This window comes from Chiloscyllium punctatum, chromosome 19, assembly GCF_047496795.1.
Source record: "Chiloscyllium punctatum isolate Juve2018m chromosome 19, sChiPun1.3, whole genome shotgun sequence".
Lineage (NCBI taxonomy): Eukaryota > Metazoa > Chordata > Chondrichthyes > Orectolobiformes > Hemiscylliidae > Chiloscyllium > Chiloscyllium punctatum.
This window is the reverse complement of record NC_092757.1, coordinates 39,414,417-39,439,472: the sequence shown is the minus strand read 5'-3', so window position 1 is coordinate 39,439,472 and position 25,056 is coordinate 39,414,417.

Genomic DNA, 25,056 nt, shown 5'->3' with positions numbered 1-25,056 from the left:
ATTATCTGTTCTCTCTCTCTCTATGTTCTATCTCTATCGCTGTATTCTGTGTGTGTGTGTTCTCTGTGTGTGTGTTTCGATGTGTGTGTGCTCTGTGTGTATGTTCTCCTTGTGTGTGCGTGTGTTCTCTCTCACTCTGTGTGTTCTCTCTTTCTCTGTGTGATCTCTCTCTCTATCTCTCTCTCTCTCTCTGTGTTCTCTCTCTCTCTGTGTTCTCTCTATGTGTGTCTGTTCTCTCTCACTCTGTGTTCTCTCTCTATCTCTGTATTCTGTGTTTTTGTGTTTTCTGTCTGTGTGTTCTCTTGTGTGTGTGTTCGGTGTGTGTGTTCTCTGTTTGTGTGTATGTTCTCGCTTTCTGTGTATGATCTCTCTCGCTGTGTGATCTCTCTCTCTCTGTGTTCTTCTCGCTCTGTGTGTTCTCTGTGTGTGTGCGCGTGTGTGTTTTCGCTCTCTCTCTGTGTTCTCTGTGTGTGTGTGTTCTCTCTCTGTGTTCTCTCTCTCTGTGTTCTATCTCTCTGTGTTCTCTCTCTCTATGTTCTCTGTGTGTGTTCTCTCTCTGTGTTCTCTCTCTCTCTGTTTTCGCTCTCTCTGTGTTCTGTCTCTCTATGTTCTCTGTCTGCGTTCTCTGTCTGTGTTCCCTCTATCTGTGTGCTCTCTCTCTCTGTGTTCTCTCGCTCTCTGTTCTCCTCTCTCTATCTCTGTTCTCTCTCTGTGTGTGTTCTTTCTCTCTCTGTGTTTTCTCTCTCTGTGTTTGTTCTCTCTCTCTCTGTGTGTTCCCGCTCTCTCTGCGATCTCTCGCTCTCTGTGGTCTCTCTCTCTCTGTATTCTCTCTCTCTGTTCTCTCTCTCTCTCTGTGTTCTCTCTCTCTCTGTGTTCTCTCTCTGTGTGTGTCTGTTCTTTCTCACTCTGTGTTCTCTCTCTATCTCTGTGTTCTGTGTGTGTGTGTTCTCTGTGTGTGTTCTCTTTTGTGTGTGTTGTGTGTGTGTATGTTCTCTGTGTGTGTGTGTTTCTCTGTGTGTGTGCTCTGTGTGTGTATTCTCCGTGTGTGTGCGTGCGTTCTCTCTCACTCTTTGTGTTCTCTCTTTCTCTGTGAGCTCTCTCTCTCTCTCTTATCTCTCTATCTCTGTATTCTCTGTGTGTTTGTGTTCTGTGAGTGTGTTATCTGTGTGTGTGTTCACCGTGTGTGTTTGGGTTGTCTCTGTGTGTGTGTGCGTTCTGTGTATGTGTGTTCTCTGTGTGTGTGTATGCTCTCTCTTTCTGTGTGTGATCTCTCTCTCTGTTCTCTCTCTCTCTGTGTTCTCTCTCTCTGTGTTCTCTCTATGTGTGTCTGTTCTCTCTCACTCTGTGTTGTCTCTATGTGTGTCTGTTCTCTCTCACTCTGTGTTCTCTCTCTATCTCTGTGTTTTGTGTGTGTGCGTTCTCTGTTTGTATGTCATGTGTGTGCCTGTGTGTGTGTGTTCTCTCTCTCTGTGTTCTCTCTCTGTATGTTCTCTATCCCTCTGTGTTCTCTCTCTCTGTGTGTCTGTCCTCTCTCACTCTATGTTCTCTCTCTATCTCTGTATTCTGTGTGTGTTCTCTCTGTGTGTGATCTCTTGTGTGTGTGTTCTGTGTGTGTGTTCTCTGTTTGTGTGTTCTGTGTGTGCGTGTTCTGTGTGTGTTTCTCTGTGTGTGTGCTCTGTGTGTGCGTGTTCTGTGTGTGTGTTTCTCTGTGTGTGTGCTCTGTGCGTGTTCTCTGTGTGTGTGCGTGTGTTCTCTCTCCCTCTATGTGTTCTCTCTTTCCCTGTGTGATCACGCTGTGTTATCTCTCTCTCTGTGTTCTCTGTGTGTTTGTGTTCTGTGTGTGTGTTCTGTGTGTTTGTGATCTGTGTGTGTTTCTCTGTATGTGTGTGCTCTGTGTGTGTGTTCTCTTTGTGTGTGCATGTGTTCTCTCACCCTCTATGTGTTCTCTCTTTCCCTGTGTGATCACGCTCTGTGTTCTCTCTCTCTCTGTGTGTCTGTTCTCTCTCACTCTATGTTCTCCCTCTATCTCTGTATTCTGTGTGTGTTCTCTGTGTGTGTGCGTGTGTTCTCTCACCCTCTATGTGTTCTCTCTTTCTCTGTGTGATCTCTCTCTGTGTGTGTTCTCTTGTGTGTGTGTTCTGTGTCTGTGTTCTCTGTTTGTGTGTTCTGTGTGTGGGTGTTCTGTTTGTGTGTTTCTCTGTGTGTGCGCTCTGTGTGTGTTCTCTGTGTGTGTGCGTGTGTTCTCTCTCCCTCTATGTGTTCTCTCTTTCCCTGTGTGATCACGCTCTGTGTTCTCTCTCTCTCTGTGTTCTCTGTGTGTTTGTGTTCTGTGTGTGTGTTCTGTGTGTTTGTGATCTGTGTGTGTTTCTCTGTGTGTGCGTGCTCTGTGTGTGTGTTCTCTTTGTGTGTGCGTGTGTTCTCTCACCCTCTATGTGTTCTCTCTTTCTCTGTGTGATCTCTCTCTGTGTGTTCTCTGTGTGTTTGTGTTCTGTGTGTGTGTTCTCTCTGTGTGTTCTGTGTGTGTGTTCTCTCTCTCTCTGTGTTCTCTCTCTGTGTATTCTCTCTCCCTCTATGTGTTCTCTCTTTCTCTGTGTGATCTCTCTCTGTGATCTCTCTCTCTCTGTGTTCTCTGTGTGTTTGTGTTCTGTGTGTGTGTGTTCTCTGTCTGTGTTTGGGACGTCTGTGTGTGTATGTGCGTTCTGTGTATGTGTGTTCTCTGTGTGTGTGTATGCTCTCTCTTTCTGTGTGTGATCTCTCTCTCTGTTCTCTCTCTCTCTGTGTTCTCTCTCTCTGTGTTCTCTCTATGTGTGTCTGTTCTCTCTCACTCTGTGTTGTCTCTATGTGTGTCTGTTCTCTCTCACTCTGTGTTCTCTCTCTATCTCTGTGTTCTGTGTGTGTGTGTTCTCTTTTGAGTGTTTTGTGTGTGTGCGTTCTCTGTTTGTATGTCATGTGTGTGCCTGTGTGTGTGTGTTCTCTCTCTCTGTGTTCTCTCTCTGTATGTTCTCTCTCCCTCTGTGTTCTCTCTCTGTGTGTGTCTGTTCTCTCTCACTCTATGTTCTGTGTGTGTGTGTGTGTTTCTCTGTGTGTGTGTATTCTCCGTGCGTGTGCGTGTGTTCTCTCTCACACTCTATGTGTTCTCTCTTTCTCTGTGTGATCTCTCTCTCTCTCTGTTCGCTCTCTATCTCAGTGTTCTCTGTGTGTTTGTGTTATGTGAGTGTGTTCTCTGTGTGTGTGTTCTCTGTGTGTGTTTGGGTTGTCTCTGTGTGTGTGTGTGCGTTCTGTGTATGTGTGTTCTCTGTGTGTGTGTATGTTCTCTCTTTCTGTGTGTGATCTCTCTCTGTGTTCTCCCTCTCTCTCTCTGTGTTCTCTCTCTCTGTGTGTTCTCTCTATGTTTTTTTGTTTGCTCTCACTTTGTGTTCTCTCTATGTGTGTCTGTTCTCTCTCACTCTGTGTTCTCTCTCTATCTCTGTATTCTGTGTGTGTGTGTTCTCTGTGTGTGTTCTCTTTTGTGTGTGTTCTGTGTGTGTGTTCTTTGTGTGTGTTCCCTCTGTGTGTGTGTGTTCTCTATTAGTGTGTTCTCTTCTCTCTCTATGTTCTCTCTCTCTCTGTGTGTTCTCTCTCTCTCTCTGTGTTCTCTCTATGTGTGATTGTTCTCTCTCACTTTGTGTTCTCTCTATGTGTGTCTGTTCTCTCTCACTCTGTGTTCTCTCTCTATCTCTGTATTCTGTGTGTGTGTGTTCTCTGTGTGTGTTCTCTTTTGTGTGTGTTGTGTGTGTGTGTTCTCTGTTTGTGTGTTCTGTGTGTGCCTGTTTTCTGTGCGTGTGTGTTGCTCTGTGTGTGTGCTCTGTGTGTGTGTTCTCCGTTTGTGTGCGTGTGTTCTCTCTCACTCTATGTGTTCTCTCTTTCTCTGTGTTCTCTCTCTCTCTGTGTTCTCTCTCTGTGTGTGTCTGTTCTCTGTCACTCTGTGTTCTCTCTTATCTCTGTGTGTGTGTGTTCTCTGTGTGTGTTCTCTTTTGTGTGTGTTGTGTGTGGATGTTCTGTGTGTGTGTGTGTTTCTCTGTGTGTGTGCTCTGTGTGTGTATTCTCCGTGTGTGTGCGTGTGTTCTCTCTCACTCTATGTGTTCTCTCTTTTTCTGTGTGATCTCTCCCTCTATTCTCTCTCTATCTCTGTGTTCTCTGTGTGTTTGTGTTATGTGAGTGTGTTCTCTGTGTTTGTGTTCTCTGTGTGTGTTTGGGTTGTCTCTGTGTGTGTGTGCGTTCTGTGTATGTGTGTTCTGTGTGTGTGTGTGTATGTTCTCTCTTTCTGTGTGTGATCTCTCAATGTGTTCTCCCTCTTTCTCTCTGTGTTCTCTCTCACTTTGTGTTCTCTCTATGTGTGTGTGTTCTCTCTCACTCTGTGTTCTCTCTCTATCTCTGTATTCTGTGTGTGTGTGTTCTCTGTGTGAGTTCTCTTTTGTGTGTGTTGTGTGTGTGTGTTCTCGGTTTGTGTGTTCTGTGTGTGCGTGTTTTCTGTCTGTGTGTTCACCGTGTGTGCGTGAGTTCTCTCTCACTCTATGTGTTCTCTCTTTCTCTGTGTGATCTCTCTCTGTGTTCTCTCTCTCTCTGTGTTCTCTGTGTGTTTGTGTTCTGTGTGTGTGTTCTCTGTCTGTGTTTGGGTTGTCTGTGTGTGTGTGTGCGTTCTGTGTATGTGTGTCCTCTGTGTGTGTGTATGTTCTCTCTCTCTGTGAGTGATCTCTCTCTGTTCTCTCTCTCTCTCTCTGTTCTCTCTCTCTGTGTGTTCTCTCTCTGTGATTGTCTGTTCTCTCTCACTCTATGTTCTATCTCTATCGCTGTATTTTGTGTGTGTGTGTGTGTGTTATCTGTGTGTGTTCTCTGTGTGTGTTTGGGTAATCTGTGTGTGTGTGCGTTCTGTGTATGTGTGTTCTGTGTGTGTGTGTGTGTGTATGTTCTCTCTTTCTGTGCGTGATCTCTCTCTCTGTTCTCTCACTCTCTCTGTGTTCTCTCTCTCTCTGTGTTCTCTCTTATCTCTGTGTGTGTGTGTTCTCTGTGTGTGTTCTCTTTTGTGTGTGTTGTGTGTGGATGTTCTGTGTGTGTGTGTGTTTCTCTGTGTGTGTATTCTCCGTGTGTGTGCGTGTGTTCTCTCCCACTCTATGTGTTCTCTCTTTTTCTGTGTGATCTCTCTCTATTCTCTCTCTATCTCTGTGTTCTCTGTGTGTTTGTGTTATGTGAGTGTGTTCTCTGTGTTTGTGTTCTCTGTGTGTGTTTGGGTTGTCTCTGTGTGTGTGTGCGTTCTGTGTATGTGTGTTCTGTGTGTGTGTGTGTATGTTCTCTCTTTCTGAGTGTGATCTCTCAATGTGTTCTCCCTATCTCTCTCTGTGTTCTCTCTCTCTCTCTGTGTTCTCTCTATGTGTGTCTGTTCTCTCTCACTCTGTGTTCTCTCTCTGTCTCTGTATTCTGTGTGTGTGTGTTCTCTGTGTGTGTTCTCTTTTGTGTGTGTTGTGTGTGTGTGTTCTCGGTTTGTGTGTTCTGTGTGTGCGTGTTTTCTGTCTGTGTGTTCACCGATGTGCGTGTGTTCTCTCTCACTCTATGTGTTCTCTCTTTCTCTGTGTGATCTCTCTCTCTCTGTTCTCTCTCTATCTCTGTGTTCTTCTGTGTGTTTGTGTTCTGTGAGTGTGTTCTCTGTGTGTGTTTGGTTTTCTCTGTGTGTGTGTGCGTTCTGTGTCTGTGTGTTCTCTGTGTGTGTGTATGTTCTCTCTTTCTGTGTGTGATCTCTCTCTCTGTTCTCTCTCTCTCTCTCTCTGTGTTCTCTCTCACTCTGTGTTCTCTCTCTATCTCTGTATTCTGTGTGTGTGTGTTCTCTGTGTGTGTTCTCTTTTGTGTGTGTTGTGTGTGTGTTCTTTGTTTGTGTGTTCTGTGTGTGAGTTTTTTCTGTGTGTGCGTTTCTCTGTGTGTGTGCTCTGTGTGTGTGTTCTCCGTGTGTGTGCGTGTGTTCTCTCTCACTCGACGTGTTCTCTTTTCTCTGTGTGATCTCTCTATCTGTTCTCTCTCTCTCTGTGTTCTCTGTGTGTTTATGTTCTGTGTGTGTGTTCTCTGTGTGTGTTCCCTCTGTGTGTGTGTGTTCTCTCTTTTCTGTGTGTGATCTCTCTCTCTCTGTTCTCTCTCTCTCTCTGTGTTCTCTCTCTCTCTGTGTCTGTTCTCTCTCACTATGTGTTCTCTCTCTATCTCTGTATTCTGTGTGTTTGTAATTTCTGTCTGTGTGTTCTCTTGTGTGTGTGTTCTGTGTGTGTGTTCTCTGTTTGTGTGTATGTTCTCTCTTTCTGTGTATGATCTGTCACTCTGTGTTCTCTCTCTCTCTGTGTTCTGTATCTCTATGTTCTCTGTCTGCGTTCTCTGTCTGTGTTCTCTCTATCTGTGTGTTCTCTCTCTCTGTGTTCTCTCTCTCTCTGTTCTCTTTCTCTCTCTATCTCTGTTCTCTCTCTGTGTGTGGTCTTTCTCTCTCTGTGTTCTCTCTCTCTGTTTGTTCTCTCTCTCTCTGTGTGTTCTCGCTCTCTCTGCGATCTCTCGCTCTCTGTGTTCTCTCTCTCTCTGTATTCTCTCTCTGTGTTCTCTCTCTGTGTGTATTCTCTCTGTGTGTTCTGTGTGTGTGTGTTCTCTCTCTCTGTGTTCTCTCTCTGTATGTTCTCTCTCCCTCTGTGATCTCTCTCTGTGTGTGTCTGTTCTCTCTCTATCTCTGTATTCTGTGTGTGTTCTCTCTGTGTGTGTTCTCTTGTGTGTGTGTTCTGTGTGTGTGTTCTCTGTTTGTGTGTTCTGTGTGTGCGTGTTCTGTGTGTGTGTTTCTCTGTGTGTGTGCTCTGTGCGTGCGTGTTCTGTGTGTGTGTTTCTCTGTGTGTGCGCTCTGTGAGTGTTCTCTGTGTGTGTGCGTGTGTTCTCTCTCCCTCTATGTGTTCTCTCTTTCCCTGTGTGATCACGCTCTGTGTTCTCTCCCTCTCTGTGTTCTCTGTGTGTTTGTGTTCTGTGTGTGTGTTTCTGTGTGTGTGTGTGCTCTGTGTGTGTGTTCTCTTTGTGTGTGCGTGTGTTCTCTCACCCACGATGTGTTCTCTCTTTCTCTGTGTGATCTCTCTCTGTGTGTTCTCTGTGTGTTTGTGTTCTGTGTGTATGTTCTCTCTGAGTGTTCTGTGTGTGTGTTCTCTCTCTCTCTGTGTTCTCTCTCTGTGTATTCTCTCTCCCTCTATGTGTTCTCTCTTTCTCTGTGTGATCTCTCTCTGTGTTCTCTCTCTCTCTCTGTTCTCTGTGTGTTTGTGTTCTGTGTGAGTGTTCTCTGTCTGTATTTGGGTTGTCTGTGTGTGTGTGTGCGTTCTGTGTATGTGTGTCCTCTGTGTGTGTGTATGTTCTCTCTTTCTGTGAGTGATCTCTCTCTGTTCTCTCTCTCTCCCTGTGTTCTCTCTCTCTGTGTGTTCTCTCTCTGTGATTGTCTGTTCTCTCTCACTCTATGTTCTATCTCTGTCGCTGTATTCTGTGTGTGTGTGTGTGTGTTCTCTGTGTGTGTTCTCTGTGTGTGTTTGGGTTATCTGTGTGTGTGTGCGTTCTGTGTATGTGTGTTCTCTGTGTGTGTGTGTGTGTATGTTCTCTCTTTCTGTGCGTGATCTCTCTCTCTGTTCTCTCTCTCTCTGTGTTCTCTCTCTCTCTGTGTTCTCTCTCTGTGTGTGTCTGTTCTCTCTCACACTGTGTTCTCTCTCTATCTCTGTATTCTGTGTGTGTGTGTTCTCTTTTGTGAGTGTTGTGTGTGTGTATGTTCTGTGTGCGTGTGTGTGTTTCTCTGTGTGTGTGTATTCTCCGTGTGTGTGCGTGTGTTCTCTCTCACACTCTATGTGTTCTCTCTTTCTCTGTGTGATCTCTCTCTCTCTCTGTTCGCTCTCTATCTCTGTGTTCTCTGTGTTTTTGTGTTATGTGAGTGTGTTCTCTGTGTGTGTGTTCTCTGTGTGTGTTTGGGTTGTCTGTGTGTGTGTGTGCGTTCTGTGTATGTGTGTTCTCTGTGTGTGTGTATGTTCTCTCTTTCTGTGTGTGATCTCTCTCTGTGTTCTCCCTCTCTCTCTCTGTGTTCTCTCTCTCTCTGTGTTCTCTCGATGTGTTTTTGTTCTCTCTCACTTTGTGTTCTCTCTATGTGTGTCTGTTCTCTCTCACTCTGTGTTCTCTCTCTATCTCTGTATTCTGTGTGTGTGTGTTCTCTGTGTGTGTTCTCTTTTGTGTGTGTTCTGTGTGTGTGTTCCCTCTGTGTGTGTGTGTTCTCTATTAGTGTGTTCTCTTCTCTCTCTATGTTCTCTCTCTCTGTGTGTTCTCTCTCTCTCTCTGTGTTCTCTCTATGTGTGATTGTTCTCTCTCACTTTGTGTTCTCTCTATGTGTGTCTGTTCTCTCTCACTCTGTGTTCTCTCTCTATCTCTGTATTCTGTGTGTGTGTGTTCTCTGTGTGAGTTCTCTTTTGTGTGTGTTGTGTGTGTGTGTTCTCGGTTTGTGTGTTCTGTGTGTGCGTGTTTTCTGTCTGTGTGTTCACCGTGTGTGCGTGTGTTCTCTCTCACTCTATGTGTTCTCTCTTTCTCTGTGTGATCTCTCTCTGTGTTCTCTGTGTGTTTGTGTTCTGTGTGTGTGTTCTCTGTCTGTGTTTGGGTTGTCTGTGTGTGTGTGTGCGTTCTGTGTATGTGTGTCCTCTGTGCGTGTGTATGTTCTCTCTGTCTGTGAGTGATCTCTCTCTGTTCTCTCTCTCTCTCTCTCTGTTCTCTCTCTCTGTGTGTTCTCTCTCTGTGATTGTCTGTTCTCTCTCACTCTATGTTCTATCTCTATCGCTGTATTTTGTGTGTGTGTGTGTGTTCTCTGTGTGTGTTCTCTGTGTGTGTTTGGGTTATCTGTGTGTGTGTGCGTTCTGTGTATGTGTGTTCTGTGTGTGTGTGTGTGTATGTTCTCTCTTTCTGTGCGTGATCTCTCTCTCTGTTCTCTCACTCTCTCTGTGTTCTCTCTCTCTCTGTGTTCTCTCTTATCTCTGTGTGTGTGTGTTCTCTCTGTGTGTTCTCTTTTGTGTGTGTTGTGTGTGGATGTTCTGTGTGTGTGTGTGTTTCTCTGTGTGTGTATTCTCCGTGTATGTGCGTGTGTTCTCTCTCACTCTATGTGTTCTCTCTTTTTCTTTGTGATCTCTCTCTATTCTCTCTCTATCTCTGTGTTCTCTGTGTGTTTGTGTTATGTGAGTGTGTTCTCTGTGTTTGTGTTCTCTGTGTGTGTTTGGGTTGTCTCTGTGTGTGTGTGCGTTCTGTGTATGTGTGTTCTGTGTGTGTGTGTGTATGTTCTCTCTTTCTGTGTGTGATCTCTCAATGTGTTCTCCCTCTCTCTCTCTGTGTTCTCTCTCTCTCTCTGTGTTCTCTCTATGTGTGTTTGTTCTCTCTCACTTTGTGTTCTCTCTATGTGTGTCTGTTCTCTCTCACTCTGTGTTATCTCTCTATCTCTGTATTCTGTGTGTGTGTGTTCTCTGTGTGTGTTCTCCTTTGTGTGTGTTGTGTGTGTGTGTTCTCGGTTTGTGTGTTCTGTGTGTGCGTGTTTTCTGTCTGTGTGTTCACCGTGTGTGCGTGTGTTCTCTCTCACTCTATGTGTTCTCTCTTTCTCTGTGTGATCTCTCTCTCTCTGTTCTCTCTCTATCTCTGTGTTCTTCTGTGTGTTTGTGTTCTGTGAGTGTGTTCTCTGTGTGTGTTTGGGTTTTCTCTGTGTGTATGTGCGTTCTGTGTCTGTGTGTTCTCTGTGTGTGTATGTTCTCTCTTTCTGTGTGTGATCTCTCTCTCTGTTCTCTCTCTCTCTCTCTCTCTCTCTGTGTTCTCTCTCACTCTGTGTTCTCTCTCTATCTCTGTATTCTGTGTGTGTGTGTTCTCTGTGCGTGTTCTCTTTTGTGTGTGTTGTGTGTGTGTTCTTTGTTTGTGTGTTCTGTGTGTGAGTTTTTTCTGTGTGTGCGTTTCTCTGTGTGTGTGTTCTCCGTGTGTGTGCGTGTGTTCTCTCTCACTCTACGTGTTCTCTTTTCTCTGTGTGATCTCTCTATCTGTTCTCTCTCTCTCTGTGTTCTCTGTGTGTTTGTGTTCTGTGTGTGTGTTCTCTGTGTGTGTTCCCTCTGTCTGTGTGTGTTCTCTCTTTTCTGTGTGTGATCTCTGTCTCTCTGTTCTCTCTCTCTCTGTGTTCTCTCTCTCTCTGTGTGTCTGTTCTCTCTCACTATGTGTTCTCTCTCTATCTCTGTATTCTGTGTGTTTGTATTTTCTGTCTGTGTGTTCTCTTGTATGTGTGTTCTGTGTGTGTGTTCTCTGTGTGTATGTTCTCTCTTTCTGTGTATGATCTGTCACTCTGTGTTCTCTCTCTCTCTGTGTTCTGTATCTCTATGTTCTCTGTCTGCGTTCTCTGTCTGTGTTCTCTCTATCTGTGTGTTCTCTCTCTCTGTGTTCTCTCTCTCTCTCTGTTCTCTTTCTCTCTCTATCTCTGTTCTCTCTCTGTGTGTGGTCTTTCTCTCTCTGTGTTCTCTCTCTCTGTTTGTTCTCACTCTCTCTGTGTGTTCTCGCTCTCTCTGCGATTCTCGCTCTCTGTGTTCTCTCTCTCTCTGTATTCTCTCTCTGTGTTCTCTCTCTGCGTGTATTCTCTCTGTGTGTTCTGTGTGTGTGTGTTCTCTCTCTCTGTGTTCTCTCTCTGTATGTTCTCTCTCCCTCTGTGTTCTCTCTCTCTGTGTGTCTGTTCTCTCTCTATCTCTGTATTCTGTGTGTGTTCTCTCTGTGTGTGTTCTCTTGTGTGTGTGTTCTGTGTGTGTGTTCTCTGTTTGTGTGTTCTGTGTGTGCGTGTTCTGTGTGTATGTTTCTCTGTGTGTGTGCTCTGTGTGTGCGTGTTCTGTGTGTGTGTTTCTCTGTGTGTGCGCTCTGTGTGTGTTCTCTGTGTGTGTGCGTGTGTTCTCTCTCCCTCTATGTGTTCTCTCTTTCCCTGTGTGATCACGCTCTGTGTTCTCTTCCTCTCTGTGTTCTCTGTGTGTTTGTGTTCTGTGTGTGTGTTCTGTGTGTTTGTGATCTGTGTGTGTGTTTGTGTGTGTGTGTGCTCTGTGTGTGTGTTCTCTTTGTGTGTGCGTGTGTTCTCTCTCCCAAGATGTGTTCTCTCTTTCTCTGTGTGATCTCTCTCTGTGTGTTCTCTGTGTGTTTGTGTTCTGTGTGTATGTTCTCTCTGTGTGTTCTGTGTGTGTGTTCTCTCTCTCTCTCTGTGTTCTCTCTCTGTGTATTCTCTCTCCCTCTATGTGTTCTCTCTTTCTCTGTGTGATCTCTCTCTGTGTTCTCTCTCTCTGTGTGTTCTCTGTGTGTTTGTGTTCTGTGTGTGTGTGTTCTCTGTCTGTGTTTGGGTTGTCTGTGTGTGTGTGGGCGTTCTGTGTATGTGTGTCCTCTGTGTGTGTGTATGTTCTCTCTCTCTGTGAGTGATCTCTCTCTGTTCTCTCTCTCTCCCTCTGTTCTCTCTCTCTGTGTGTTCTCTCTCTGTGATTGTCTGTTCTCTCTCTCTCTATGTTCTATCTCTATCGCTGTATTCTGTGTGTGTGTGTGTGTGTGTTCTCTGTGTGTGTTCTCTGTGTGTGTTTGGGTTATCTGTGTGTGAGTGCGTTCTGTGTATGTGTGTTCTCTGTGTGTGTGTGTGTGTATGTTCTCTCTTTCTGTGCGTGATCTCTCTCTCTGTTCTCTCTCTCTCTGTGTTCTCTCTCTCTCTGTGTTCTGTCTCAGTGTGTGTCTGTTCTCTCTCACTCTGTGTTCTCTCTCTATCGCTGTATTCTGTGTGTGTGTGTTCTCTGTGTGTGTTCTCTTTTGTGAGTGTTGTGTGTGTGTATGTTCTGTGTGTGTGTGTGTTTCTCTGTGTGTGTGTATTCTCCGTGTGTGTGCGTGTGTTCTCTCTCACACTCTATGTGTTCTCTCTTTCTCTGTGTGATCTCTCTCTCTCTCTGTTCGCTCTCTATCTCTGTGTTCTCTGTGTGTTTGTGTTATGTGAGTGTGTTCTCTGTGTGTGTGTTCTCTGTGTGTGTTTGGGTTGTCTCTGTGTGTGTGTGCGTTCTGTGTATGTGTGTTCTCTGTGTGTGTGTATGTTCTCTCTTTCTGTGTGTGATCTCTCTCTGTGTTCTCCCTCTCTCTCTCTGTGTTCTCTCTCTCTGTGTGTTCTCTCTATGTTTTTTTGTTCTCTCTCACTTTGTGTTCTCTCTATGTGTGTCTGTTCTCTCTCACTCTGTGTTCTCTCTCTATCTCTGTATTCTGTGTGTGTGTGTTCTCTGTGTGTGTTCTCTTTTGTGTGTTTTCTGTGTGTTTGTTCTTTGTGTGTGTTCCCTCTGTGTGTGTGTTCTCTATTAGTGTGTTCTCTTCTCTCTCTATGTTCTCTCTCTCTGTGTGTTCTCTCTCTCTCTCTGTGTTCTCTCTATGTGTGATTGTTCTCTCTCACTTTGTGTTCTCTCTATGTGTGTCTGTTCTCTCTCACTCTGTGTTCTGTCTCTATCTCTGTATTCTGTGTGTGTGTGTTCTCTGTGTGTGTTCTCTTTTGTGTGTGTTGTGTGTGTGTGTTCTCTGTTTGTGTGTTCTGTGTGTGCCTGTTTTCTGTGCGTGTGTGTTGCTCTGTGTGTGTGCTCTGTGTGTGTGTTCTCCGTGTGTGTGCGTGTGTTCTCTCTCACTCTATGTGTTCTCTCTTTCTCTGTGTTCTCTCTCTCTCTGTGTTCTCTCTCTGTGTGTGTCTGTTCTCAACACTCTGTGTTCTCTCTTATCTCTGTGTGTGTGTGTTCTCTGTGTGTGTTCTCTTTTGTGTGTGTTGTGTGTGGATGTTCTGTGTGTGTGTGTGTTTCTCTGTGTGTGTGCTCTGTGTGTGTATTCTCCGTGTGTGTGCGTGTGTTCTCTCTCACTCTATGTGTTCTCTCTTTTTCTGTGTGACCTCTCTCTCTCTATTCTCTCTCTATCTCTGTGTTCTTCTGTGTGTTTGTGTTATGTGAGTGTGTTCTCTGTGTTTGTGTTCTCTGTGTGTGTTTGGGTTGTCTCTGTGTGTGTGTGCGTTCTGTGTATGTGTGTTCTGTGTGTGTGTGTGTATGTTCTCTCTTTCTGTGTGTGATCTCTCAATGTGTTCTCCCTCTCTCTCTCTGTGTCCTCTCTCACTTTGTGTTCTCTCTATGTGTGTCTGTTCTCTCTCACTCTGTGTTCTCTCTCTATCTCTGTATTCTGTGTGTGTGTGTTCTCTGTGTGAGTTCTCTTTTGTGTGTGTTGTGTGTGTGTGTTCTCGGTTTGTGTGTTCTGTGTGTGCGTGTTTTCTGTCTGTGTGTTCACCGTGTGTGAGTGTGTTCTCTCTCACTCTATGTGTTCACTCTTTCTCTGTGTGATCTCTCTCTGTGTTCTCTCTCTCTCTGTGTTCTCTGTGTGTTTGTGTTCTGTGTGTGTGTTCTCTGTCTGTGTTTGGGTTGTCTGTGTGTGTGTGTGCGTTCTGTGTATGTGTGTCCTCTGTGTGTGTGTATGTTCTCTCTCTCTGTGAGTGATCTCTCTCTGTTCTCTCTCTCTCTCTCTGTTCTCTCTCTCTGTGTGTTCTCTCTCTCTCTCTGTTCTCTCTCTCTGTGTGTTCTCTCTCTGTGATTGTCTGTTCTCTCTCACTCTATGTTCTATCTCTATCGCTGTATTTTGTGTGTGTGTGTGTGTTATCTGTGTGTGTTCTCTGTGTGTGTTTGGGTTATCTGTGTGTGTGTGCGTTCTGTGTATGTGTGTTCTGTGTGTGTGTGTGTGTGTATGTTCTCTCTTTCTGTGCGTGATCTCTCTCTCTGTTCTCTCACTCTCTCTGTGTTCTCTCTCTCTCTGTGTTCTCTCTTATCTCTGTGTGTGTGTGTTCTCTGTGTGTGTTCTCTTTTGTGTGTGTTGTGTGTGGATGTTCTGTGTGTGTGTGTGTTTCTCTGTGTGTGTATTCTCCGTGTGTGTGCGTGTGTTCTCTCTCACTCTATGTGTTCTCTCTTTTTCTGTGTGATCTCTCTCTATTCTCTCTCTATCTCTGTGTTCTCTGTGTGTTTGTGTTATGTGAGTGTGTTCTCTGTGTTTGTGTTCTCTGTGTGTGTTTGGGTTGTCTCTGTGTATGTGTGTTCTGTGTGTGTGTGTGTATGTTCTCTCTTTCTGTGTGTGATCTCTCAATGTGTTCTCCCTCTCTCTCTCTGTGTTCTCTCTCTCACTTTGTGTTCTCTCTATGTGTGTCTGTTCTCTCTCACTCTGTGTTCTCTCTCTATCTCTGTATTCTGTGTGTGTGTGTTCTCTGTGTGTGTTCTCTTTTGTGTGTGTTGTGTGTGTGTTCTCGGTTTGTGTGTTCTGTGTGTGCGTGTTTTCTGTCTGTGTGTTCACCGTGTGTGCGTGTGTTCTCTCTCACTCTATGTGTTCTCTCTTTCTCTGTGTGATCTCTCTCTCTCTGTTCTCTCTCTATCTCTGTGTTCTTCTGTGTGTTTGTGTACTGTGAGTGTGTTCTCTGTGTGTGTTTGGGTTTTCTCTGTGTGTGTGTGCGTTCTGTGTCTGTGTGTTCTCTGTGTGTGTGTATGTTATCTCTTTCTGTGTGTGATCTCTCTCTCTGTTCTCTCTCTCTCTCTCTCTCTCTGTGTTCTCTCTCACTCTGTGTTCTCTCTCTATCTCTGTATTCTGTGTGTGTGTTCTCTGTGTGTGTTCTCTTTTTTGTGTGTTGTGTGTGTGTTCTTTGTTTGTGTGTTCTGTGTGTGAGTTTTTTCTGTGTGTGCGTTTCTCTGTGTGTGTGCTCTGTGTGTGTGTTCTCCGTGTGTGTGCGTGTGTTCTCTCTCACTCTACGTGTTCTCTTTTCTCTGTGTGATCTCTCTATCTGTTCTCTCTCTCTCTGTGTTCTCTGTGTGTTTGTGTTCTGTGTGTGTGTTCTCTGTGTGTGTTCCCTCTGTGTGTGTGTGTTCTCTCTTTCTGTGTGTGATCTCGCTCTCTCTGTTCTCTCTCTCTCTCTCCGTTCTCTTTCTCTCTCTATCTCTGTTCTCTCTCTGTGTGTGGTCTTTCTCTCTCTGTGTTCTCTCTCTCTGTTTGTTCTCACTCTCTCTGTGTGTTCTCGCTCTCTCTGCGATCTCTCGCTCTCTGTGTTCTCTCTCTCTCTGTATTCTCTCTCTGTATTCTCTCTCTGTGTGTATTCTCTCGGTGTGTTCTGTGTGTGTGTGTTCTCTCTCTGTGTTCTCTCTCTGTATGTTCTCTCTCCCTCTGTGTTCTCTCTCTGTGTGTGTCTGTTCTCTCACACTCTATGTTCTCTCTCTATCTCTGTATTCTGTGTGTGTTCTCTCTGTGTGTGTTCTCTTGTGTGTGTGTTCTGTGTGTGTGTTCTCTGTTTGTGTGTTCTGTGTGTGCGTGTTCTGTGTGTATTGTTATCTGTGTGTGTGCTCTGTGTGTGCGTGTTCTGTGTGTGTGTTTCTCTGTGCGTGTGCTCTGTGTGTGTTCTCTGTGTGTGTGCGTGTGTTCTCTCTCCCTCTATGTGTTCTCTCTTTCCCTGTGTGATCACGCTGTGTTATCTCTCTCTCTGTGTTCTCTGTGTGTTTGTGTTCTGTGTGTGTGTTCTGTGTGTTTGTGATCTGTGTGTGTTTCTCTGTGTGTGTGTGCTCTGTGTGTGTGTTCTCTTTGTGTGTGCATGTGTTCTCTCACTCTCTATGTGTTCTCTCTTTCTCTGTGTGATCTCTCTCTGTGTGTGTTCTCTTGTGTGTGTGTTCTGTGTCTGTGTTCTCTGTTTGTGTGTTCTGTGTGTGCGTGTTCTGTGTGTGTGTTTCTCTGTGTGTGCGCTCTGTGTGTGTTCTCTGTGTGTGTGCGTGTGTTCTCTCTCCCTCTATGTGTTCTGTCTTTCTCTGTGTGATCTCTCTCTCTGTGTTCTCTGTGTGTTTGTGTTCTGTGTGTGTGTTCTCTCTGTGTGTTCTGTGTGTGTGTTCTCTCTCTCTCTGTGTTCTCTCTCTGAGTATTCTCTCTCCCTCTATGTGTTCACTCTTTCTCTGTGTGATCTCTCTCTGTGTTCTCTCTCTCTCTGTGTTCTCTGTGTGTTTGTGTTCTGTGTGTGTGTTCTCTGTCTGTGTTTGGGTTGTCTGTGTGTGTGTGTGCGTTCTGTGTATGTGTGTCCTCTGTGTGTGTGTATGTTCTCTCTCTCTGTGTGAGTGATCTCTCTCTGTTCTCTCTCCCTCTCTCTGCTCTCTCTCTCTCTGTGTTCTCTCTCTGTGATTGTGTGTTCTCTCTCACTCTATGTTCTATCTCTATCGCTGTATTCTGTATGTGTGTGTGTGTTATCTGTGTGTGTTCTCTGTGTGTGTTTGGGTTATCTGTGTGTGTGTGTGCGTTCTGTGTATGTGTGTTCTGTGTGTGTGTGTGTGTGTGTGTATGTTCTCTCTTTCTGTGCGTGATCTCTCTCTCTGTTCTCTCATTCTCTCTGTTCACTCTCTCTCTCTGTGTTCTCTCTCTGTGTGTGTCTGTTCTCTCTCACTCTGTGTTCTCTCTTATCTCTGTGTGTGTGTGTTCTCTGTGTGTGTTCTCTTTTGTGTGTGTTGTGTGTGAATGTGCTGTGTGTGTTCTCTGTGTGTGTATTCTCCGTGTGTGTGCGTGTGTTCTCTCTCACTCTATGTGTTCTCTCTTTTTCTGTGTGATCTCTCTCTCTCTATTCTCTCTCTATCTCTGTGTTCTCTGTGTGTTTGTGTTATGTGAGTGTGTTCTCTGTGTTTGTGTTCTCTGTGTGTGTTTGGGTTGTCTCTGTGTGTGTGTGCGTTCTGTGTATGTGTGTTCTGTGTGTGTGTGTATGTTCTCTCTTTCTGTGTGTGATCTCTCAATGTGTTCTCCCTCTCTCTCGCTGTGTTCTCTCTCTCTCTCTGTGTTCTCTCTATGTGTGTTTGTTCTCTCTCACTTTGTGTTCTCTCTATGTGTGTCTGTTCTCTCTCACTCTGTGTTCTCTCTCTATCTCTGTATTCTGTGTGTGTGTGTTCTCTGTGTGTGTTCTCTGTTGTGTGTGTTGTGTGTGTGTGTTCTCGGTTTGTGTGTTCTGTGTGTGCGTGTTTTCTGTCTGTGTGTTCACCGTGTGTGAGTGTGTTCTCTCTCACTCTATGTGTTCTCCCTTTCTCTGTGTGATCTCTCTCTCTCTGTTCTCTCTCTATCTCTGTGTTCTTCTGTGTGTTTGTGTTCTGTGAGTGTGTTCTCTGCGTGTGTTTGGGTTTTCTCTGTGTGTGTGTGCGTTCTGTGTCTGTGTATTCTCTGTGTGTGTGTATGTTCTCTCTTTCTGTGTGTGATCTCTCTCTCTGTTCTCTCTCTCTCTCTCTCTCTGTGTTCTCTCTCACTCTGTGTTCTCTCTCTATCTCTGTATTCTGTGTGTGTGTGTTCTCTGTGTGTGTTCTCTGTGTGTGTGTTCTCCGTATGTGCGTGTGTTCTCTCTCACTCTGTGTTCTCTCTCTGTGTGTGTCTGTTCTCTCTCACTCTATGTTCTCTCTCTATCTCTGTATTCTGTGTGTGTTCTCTCTGTGTGTGTTCTCTTGTGTGTGTGGTCTGTGTGTGTGTTCTCTGTTTGTGTGTTCTGTGTGTGCGTGTTCTGTGTGTGTGTTTCTCTGTGTGTGTGCTCTGTGTGTGCGTGTTCTGTGTGTGTGTTTCTCTGTGCGTGTGCCCTGTGTGCGTTCTCTGTGAGTGTGCGTGTGTTCTCTCTCCCTCTATGTGTTCTCTCTTTCCCTGTGTGATCTCGCTGTGTTATCGCTCTCTCTGTGTTCACTGTGTGTTTGTGATCTGTGTGTGTGTTCTGTGTGTTTGTGATCTGTGTGTGTTTCTCTGTGTGTGTGTGTGCTCTGTGTGTGTGTTCTCTTTGTGTGTGCATGTGTTCTCTCACCCTCTATGTGTTCTCTCTTTCTCTGTGTGATCTCTCTGTGTGTGTTCTCTTGTGTGTGTGTTCTGTGTCTGTGTTCTCTGTTTGTGTGTTCTGTGTGTGCGTGTTCTGTGTGTGTGTTTCTCTGTGTGTGCGCTCTGTGTGTGTTCTCTGTGTGTGTGCGTGTGTTCTCTCTCCCTCTATGTGTTCTCTCTTTCTCTGTGTGATCTCTCTCTCTGTGTTCTCTGTGTGTTTGTGTTCTGTGTGTGTGTTCTCTCTGTGTGTTCTGTGTGTGTGTTCTCTCTCTCTCTGTGTTCTCTCTCTGAGTATTCTCTCTCCCTCTATGTGTTCACTCTTTCTCTGTATGATCTCTCACTGTGTTGTCTCTCTCTCTGTGTTCTCTGTGTGTTTGTGTTCTGTGTGTGTGTTCTCTGTTTGTGTTTGGGTTGTCTGTGTGTGTGTGTGCGTTCTGTGTATGTGTGTCCTCTGTGTGTGTGTATGTTCTCTCTCTCTGTGTGAGTGATCTCTCTCTGTTCTCTCTCTCTCTCTCTGCTCTCTCTCTCTGTGTGTTCTCTCTCTGTGATTGTGTGTTCTCTCTCACTCTATGTTCTATCTCTATCGCTGTATTCTGTATGTGTGTGTGTGTTATCTGTGTGTGTTCTCTGTGTGTGTTTGGGTTATCTGTGTGTGTGAGTGCGTTCTGTGTATGTGTGTTCTGTGTGTGTGTGTGTGTGTATGTATGTTCTCTCTTTCTGTGCGTGATCTCTCTCTCTGTTCTCTCATTCTCTCTGTGTTCTCTCTCTCTCTGTGTTCTCTCTCTCTGTGTGTCTGTTCTCTCTCACTCTGTGTTCTCTCTTATCTCTGTGTGTGTGTGTTCTCTGTGTGTGTTCTCTTTTGTGTGTGTTGTGTGTGGATGTTCTGTGTGTGTGTGTGTGTTTCTCTGTGTGTGTGCTCTGTGTGTGTATTCTCCGTGTGTGTGCGTGTGTTCTCTCTCACTCTATGTGTTCTCTCTTTTTCTGTGTGATCTCTCTCTCTCTATTCTCTCTCTATCTCTGTGTTCTCTGTGTGTTTGTGTTATGTGAGTGTGTTCTCTGTGTTTGTGTTCTCTGTGTGTGTTTGGGTTGTCTCTGTGTGTGTGTGCGTTCTGTGTATGTGTGTTCTGTGTGTGTGTGTATGTTCTCTCTTTCTGTGTGTGATCTCTCAATGTGTTCCCCCTCTCTCTCTCTGTGTTCTCTCTCTCTCTCTGTGTTCTCTCTATGTGTGTTTGTTCTCTCTCACTTTGTGTTCTCTCTATGTGTGTCTGTTCTCTCTCACTCTGTGTTCTCTCTTATCTCTGTGTGTGTGTGTTCTCTGTGTGTGTTCTCTTTTATGTGTGTTGTGTGTGGATGTTCTGTGTGTGTGTGTGTTTCTCTGTGTGTGTTTCTCTGTGTGTGTGTATTCTCCGTGTGTGTGCGTGTGTTCTCTCTCACACTCTATGTGGTCTCTCTTTCTCTGTGTGATCTCTCTCTCTCTCTGTTCGCTCTCTATCTCTGTGTTCTCTGTGTGTTTGTGTTATGTGAGTGTGTTCTCTGTGTGTGTTTTCTCTGTGTGTGTTTGGGTTGTCTCTGTGTGTGTGTGCGTTCTGTGTATGTGTGTTCTCTGTATTTGTGTATGTTCTCTCTTTCTGTGTGTGATCTCTCTCTGTGTTCTCCCTCTCTCTCTCTGTGTTCTCTCTCTCTGTGTGTTCTCTCTATGTTTTTTTGTTCTCTCTCACTTTGTTTTCTCTCTATGTGTGTCTGTTCTCTCTCACTCTGTGTTCTCTCTCTATCTCTGTATTCTGTGTGTGTGTGTTCTCTGTGTGTGTTCTCTTTTGTGTGTGTTCTGTGTGTGTGTTCTTTGTGTGTGTTCCCTCTGTGTGTGTGTGTTCTCTATTAGTGTGTTCTCTTCTCTCTCTATGTTCTCTCTCTCTGTGTGTTCTCTCTCTCTCTCTGTGTTCTCTCTATGTGTGATTGTTCTCTCTCACTTTGTGTTCTCTCTATGTGTGTCTGTTCTCTCTCACTCTGTGTTCTCTCTCTATCTCTGTATTCTGTGTGTGTGTGTTCTCTGTGTGTGTTCTCTTTTGTGTGTGTTGTGTGTGTGTGTTCTCTGTTTGTGTGTTCTGTGTGTGCCTGTTTTCTGTGCGTCTGGGTTGCTCTGTGTGTGTGCTCTGTGTGTGTGTTCTCCGTGCGTGTGCGTGTGTTCTCTCTCACTCTATGTGTTCTCTCTTTCTCTGTGTTCTCTCTCTCTCTGTGCTCTCTCTCTGTGTGTGTCTGTTCTCTCTCACTCTGTGTTCTCTCTTATCTCTGTGTGTGTGTGTTCTCTGTGTGTGTTCTCTTTTGTGTGTGTTGTGTGTGGATGTTCTGTGTGTGTGTGTGTTTCTCTGTGTGTGTGCTCTGTGTGTGTATTCTCCGTGTGTGTGCGTGTGTTCTCTCTCACTCTATGTGTTCTCTCTTTTTCTGTGTGACCTCTCTCTCTCTATTCTCTCTCTATCTCTGTGTTCTCTGTGTGTTTGTGTTATGTGAGTGTGTTCTCTGTGTTTGTGTTCCCTCTGTGTGTGTGTGTTCTCTCTTTCTGTGTGTGATCTCGCTCTCTGTGTTCTCTGTGTGTTTGTGTTCTGTGTGTGTGTTCTCTCTGTGTGTTCTGTGTGTGTGTTCTCTCTCTCTCTGTGTTCTCTCTCTGAGTATTCTCTCTCCCTCTATGTGTTCTGTCTTTCTCTGTGTGATCTCTCTCTCTGTGTTCTCTGTGTGTTTGTGTTCTGTGTGTGTGTTCTCTCTGTGTGTTCTGTGTGTGTGTTCTCTCTCTCTCTGTGTTCTCTCTCTGAGTATTCTCTCTCCCTCTATGTGTTCACTCTTTCTCTGTGTGATCTCTCTCTGTGTTCTCTCTCTCTCTGTGTTCTCTGTGTGTTTGTGTTCTGTGTGTGTGTTCTCTGTCTGTGTTTGGGTTGTCTGTGTGTGTGTGTGCGTTCTGTGTATGTGTGTCCTCTGTGTGTGTGTATGTTCTCTCTCTCTGTGAGTGATCTCTCTCTGTTCTCTCTCCCTCTCTCTGCTCTCTCTCTCTCTGTGTTCTCTCTCTGTGATTGTCTGTTCTCTCTCACTCTATGTTCTATCTCTATCGCTGTATTCTGTATGTGTGTGTGTGTTATCTGTGTGTGTTCTCTGTGTGTGTTTGGGTTATCTGTGTGTGTGTGTGCGTTCTGTGTATGTGTGTTCTGTGTGTGTGTGTGTGTGTGTGTATGTTCTCTCTTTCTGTGCGTGATCTCTCTCTCTGTTCTCTCATTCTCTCTGTTCACTCTCTCTCTCTGTGTTCTCTCTCTGTGTGTGTCTGTTCTCTCTCACTCTGTGTTCTCTCTTATCTCTGTGTGTGTGTGTTCTCTGTGTGTGTTCTCTTTTGTGTGTGTTGTGTGTGAATGTGCTGTGTGTGTTCTCTGTGTGTGTATTCTCCGTGTGTGTGCGTGTGTTCTCTCTCACTCTATGTGTTCTCTCTTTTTCTGTGTGATCTCTCTCTCTCTATTCTCTCTCTATCTCTGTGTTCTCTGTGTGTTTGTGTTATGTGAGTGTGTTCTCTGTGTTTGTGTTCTCTGTGTGTGTTTGGGTTGTCTCTGTGTGTGTGTGCGTTCTGTGTATGTGTGTTCTGTGTGTGTGTGTATGTTCTCTCTTTCTGTGTGTGATCTCTCAATGTGTTCTCCCTCTCTCTCTCTGTGTTCTCTCTCTCTCTCTGTGTTCTCTCTATGTGTGTTTGTTCTCTCTCACTTTGTGTTCTCTCTATGTGTGTCTGTTCTCTCTCACTCTGTGTTCTCTCTCTATCTCTGTATTCTGTGTGTGTGTGTTCTCTGTGTGTGTTCTCTGTTGTGTGTGTTGTGTGTGTGTGTTCTCGGTTTGTGTGTTCTGTGTGTGCGTGTTTTCTGTCTGTGTGTTCACCGTGTGTGAGTGTGTTCTCTCTCACTCTATGTGTTCTCCCTTTCTCTGTGTGATCTCTCTCTCTCTGTTCTCTCTCTATCTCTGTGTTCTTCTGTGTGTTTGTGTTCTGTGAGTGTGTTCTCTGCGTGTGTTTGGGTTTTCTCTGTGTGTGTGTGCGTTCTGTGTCTGTGTGTTCTCTGTGTGTGTGTATGTTCTCTCTTTCTGTGTGTGATCTCTCTCTCTGTTCTCTCTCTCTCTCTCTCTCTCTGTGTTCTCTCTCACTCTGTGTTCTCTCTCTATCTCTGTATTCTGTGTGTGTGTGTTCTCTGTGTGTGTTCTCTGTGTGTGTGTTCTCCGTATGTGCGTGTGTTCTCTCTCACTCTGTGTTCTCTCTCTGTGTGTGTCTGTTCTCTCTCACTCTATGTTCTCTCTCTATCTCTGTATTCTGTGTGTGTTCTCTCTGTGTGTGTTCTCTTGTGTGTGTGGTCTGTGTGTGTGTTCTCTGTTTGTGTGTTCTGTGTGTGCGTGTTCTGTGTGTGTGTTTCTCTGTGTGTGTGCTCTGTGTGTGCGTGTTCTGTGTGTGTGTTTCTCTGTGCGTGTGCCCTGTGTGCGTTCTCTGTGAGTGTGCGTGTGTTCTCTCTCCCTCTATGTGTTCTCTCTTTCCCTGTGTGATCTCGCTGTGTTATCGCTCTCTCTGTGTTCACTGTGTGTTTGTGATCTGTGTGTGTGTTCTGTGTGTTTGTGATCTGTGTGTGTTTCTCTGTGTGTGTGTGTGCTCTGTGTGTGTGTTCTCTTTGTGTGTGCATGTGTTCTCTCACCCTCTATGTGTTCTCTCTTTCTCTGTGTGATCTCTCTGTGTGTGTTCTCTTGTGTGTGTGTTCTGTGTCTGTGTTCTCTGTTTGTGTGTTCTGTGTGTGCGTGTTCTGTGTGTGTGTTTCTCTGTGTGTGCGCTCTGTGTGTGTTCTCTGTGTGTGTGCGTGTGTTCTCTCTCCCTCTATGTGTTCTCTCTTTCTCTGTGTGATCTCTCTCTCTGTGTTCTCTGTGTGTTTGTGTTCTGTGTGTGTGTTCTCTCTGTGTGTTCTGTGTGTGTGTTCTCTCTCTCTCTGTGTTCTCTCTCTGAGTATTCTCTCTCCCTCTATGTGTTCACTCTTTCTCTGTATGATCTCTCACTGTGTTGTCTCTCTCTCTGTGTTCTCTGTGTGTTTGTGTTCTGTGTGTGTGTTCTCTGTCTGTGTTTGGGTTGTCTGTGTGTGTGTGTGCGTTCTGTGTATGTGTGTCCTCTGTGTGTGTGTATGTTCTCTCTCTCTGTGTGAGTGATCTCTCTCTGTTCTCTCTCTCTCTCTCTGCTCTCTCTCTCTGTGTGTTCTCTCTCTGTGATTGTGTGTTCTCTCTCACTCTATGTTCTATCTCTATCGCTGTATTCTGTATGTGTGTGTGTGTTATCTGTGTGTGTTCTCTGTGTGTGTTTGGGTTATCTGTGTGTGTGAGTGCGTTCTGTGTATGTGTGTTCTGTGTGTGTGTGTGTGTGTATGTATGTTCTCTCTTTCTGTGCGTGATCTCTCTCTCTGTTCTCTCATTCTCTCTGTGTTCTCTCTCTCTCTGTGTTCTCTCTCTCTGTGTGTCTGTTCTCTCTCACTCTGTGTTCTCTCTTATCTCTGTGTGTGTGTGTTCTCTGTGTGTGTTCTCTTTTGTGTGTGTTGTGTGTGGATGTTCTGTGTGTGTGTGTGTGTTTCTCTGTGTGTGTGCTCTGTGTGTGTATTCTCCGTGTGTGTGCGTGTGTTCTCTCTCACTCTATGTGTTCTCTCTTTTTCTGTGTGATCTCTCTCTCTCTATTCTCTCTCTATCTCTGTGTTCTCTGTGTGTTTGTGTTATGTGAGTGTGTTCTCTGTGTTTGTGTTCTCTGTGTGTGTTTGGGTTGTCTCTGTGTGTGTGTGCGTTCTGTGTATGTGTGTTCTGTGTGTGTGTGTATGTTCTCTCTTTCTGTGTGTGATCTCTCAATGTGTTCCCCCTCTCTCTCTCTGTGTTCTCTCTCTCTCTCTGTGTTCTCTCTATGTGTGTTTGTTCTCTCTCACTTTGTGTTCTCTCTATGTGTGTCTGTTCTCTCTCACTCTGTGTTCTCTCTTATCTCTGTGTGTGTGTGTTCTCTGTGTGTGTTCTCTTTTATGTGTGTTGTGTGTGGATGTTCTGTGTGTGTGTGTGTTTCTCTGTGTGTGTTTCTCTGTGTGTGTGTATTCTCCGTGTGTGTGCGTGTGTTCTCTCTCACACTCTATGTGGTCTCTCTTTCTCTGTGTGATCTCTCTCTCTCTCTGTTCGCTCTCTATCTCTGTGTTCTCTGTGTGTTTGTGTTATGTGAGTGTGTTCTCTGTGTGTGTTTTCTCTGTGTGTGTTTGGGTTGTCTCTGTGTGTGTGTGCGTTCTGTGTATGTGTGTTCTCTGTATTTGTGTATGTTCTCTCTTTCTGTGTGTGATCTCTCTCTGTGTTCTCCCTCTCTCTCTCTGTGTTCTCTCTCTCTGTGTGTTCTCTCTATGTTTTTTTGTTCTCTCTCACTTTGTGTTCTCTCTATGTGTGTCTGTTCTCTCTCACTCTGTGTTCTCTCTCTATCTCTGTATTCTGTGTGTGTGTGTTCTCTGTGTGTGTTCTCTTTTGTGTGTGTTCTGTGTGTGTGTTCTTTGTGTGTGTTCCCTCTGTGTGTGTGTGTTCTCTATTAGTGTGTTCTCTTCTCTCTCTATGTTCTCTCTCTCTGTGTGTTCTCTCTCTCTCTCTGTGTTCTCTCTATGTGTGATTGTTCTCTCTCACTTTGTGTTCTCTCTATGTGTGTCTGTTCTCTCTCACTCTGTGTTCTCTCTCTATCTCTGTATTCTGTGTGTGTGTGTTCTCTGTGTGTGTTCTCTTTTGTGTGTGTTGTGTGTGTGTGTTCTCTGTTTGTGTGTTCTGTGTGTGCCTGTTTTCTGTGCGTGTGGGTTGCTCTGTGTGTGTGCTCTGTGTGTGTGTTCTCCGTGCGTGTGCGTGTGTTCTCTCTCACTCTATGTGTTCTCTCTTTCTCTGTGTTCTCTCTCTCTCTGTGTTCTCTCTCTGTGTGTGTCTGTTCTCTCTCACTCTGTGTTCTCTCTTATCTCTGTGTGTGTGTGTTCTCTGTGTGTGTTCTCTTTTGTGTGTGTTGTGTGTGGATGTTCTGTGTGTGTGTGTGTTTCTCTGTGTGTGTGCTCTGTGTGTGTATTCTCCGTGTGTGTGCGTGTGTTCTCTCTCACTCTATGTGTTCTCTCTTTTTCTGTGTGACCTCTCTCTCTCTATTCTCTC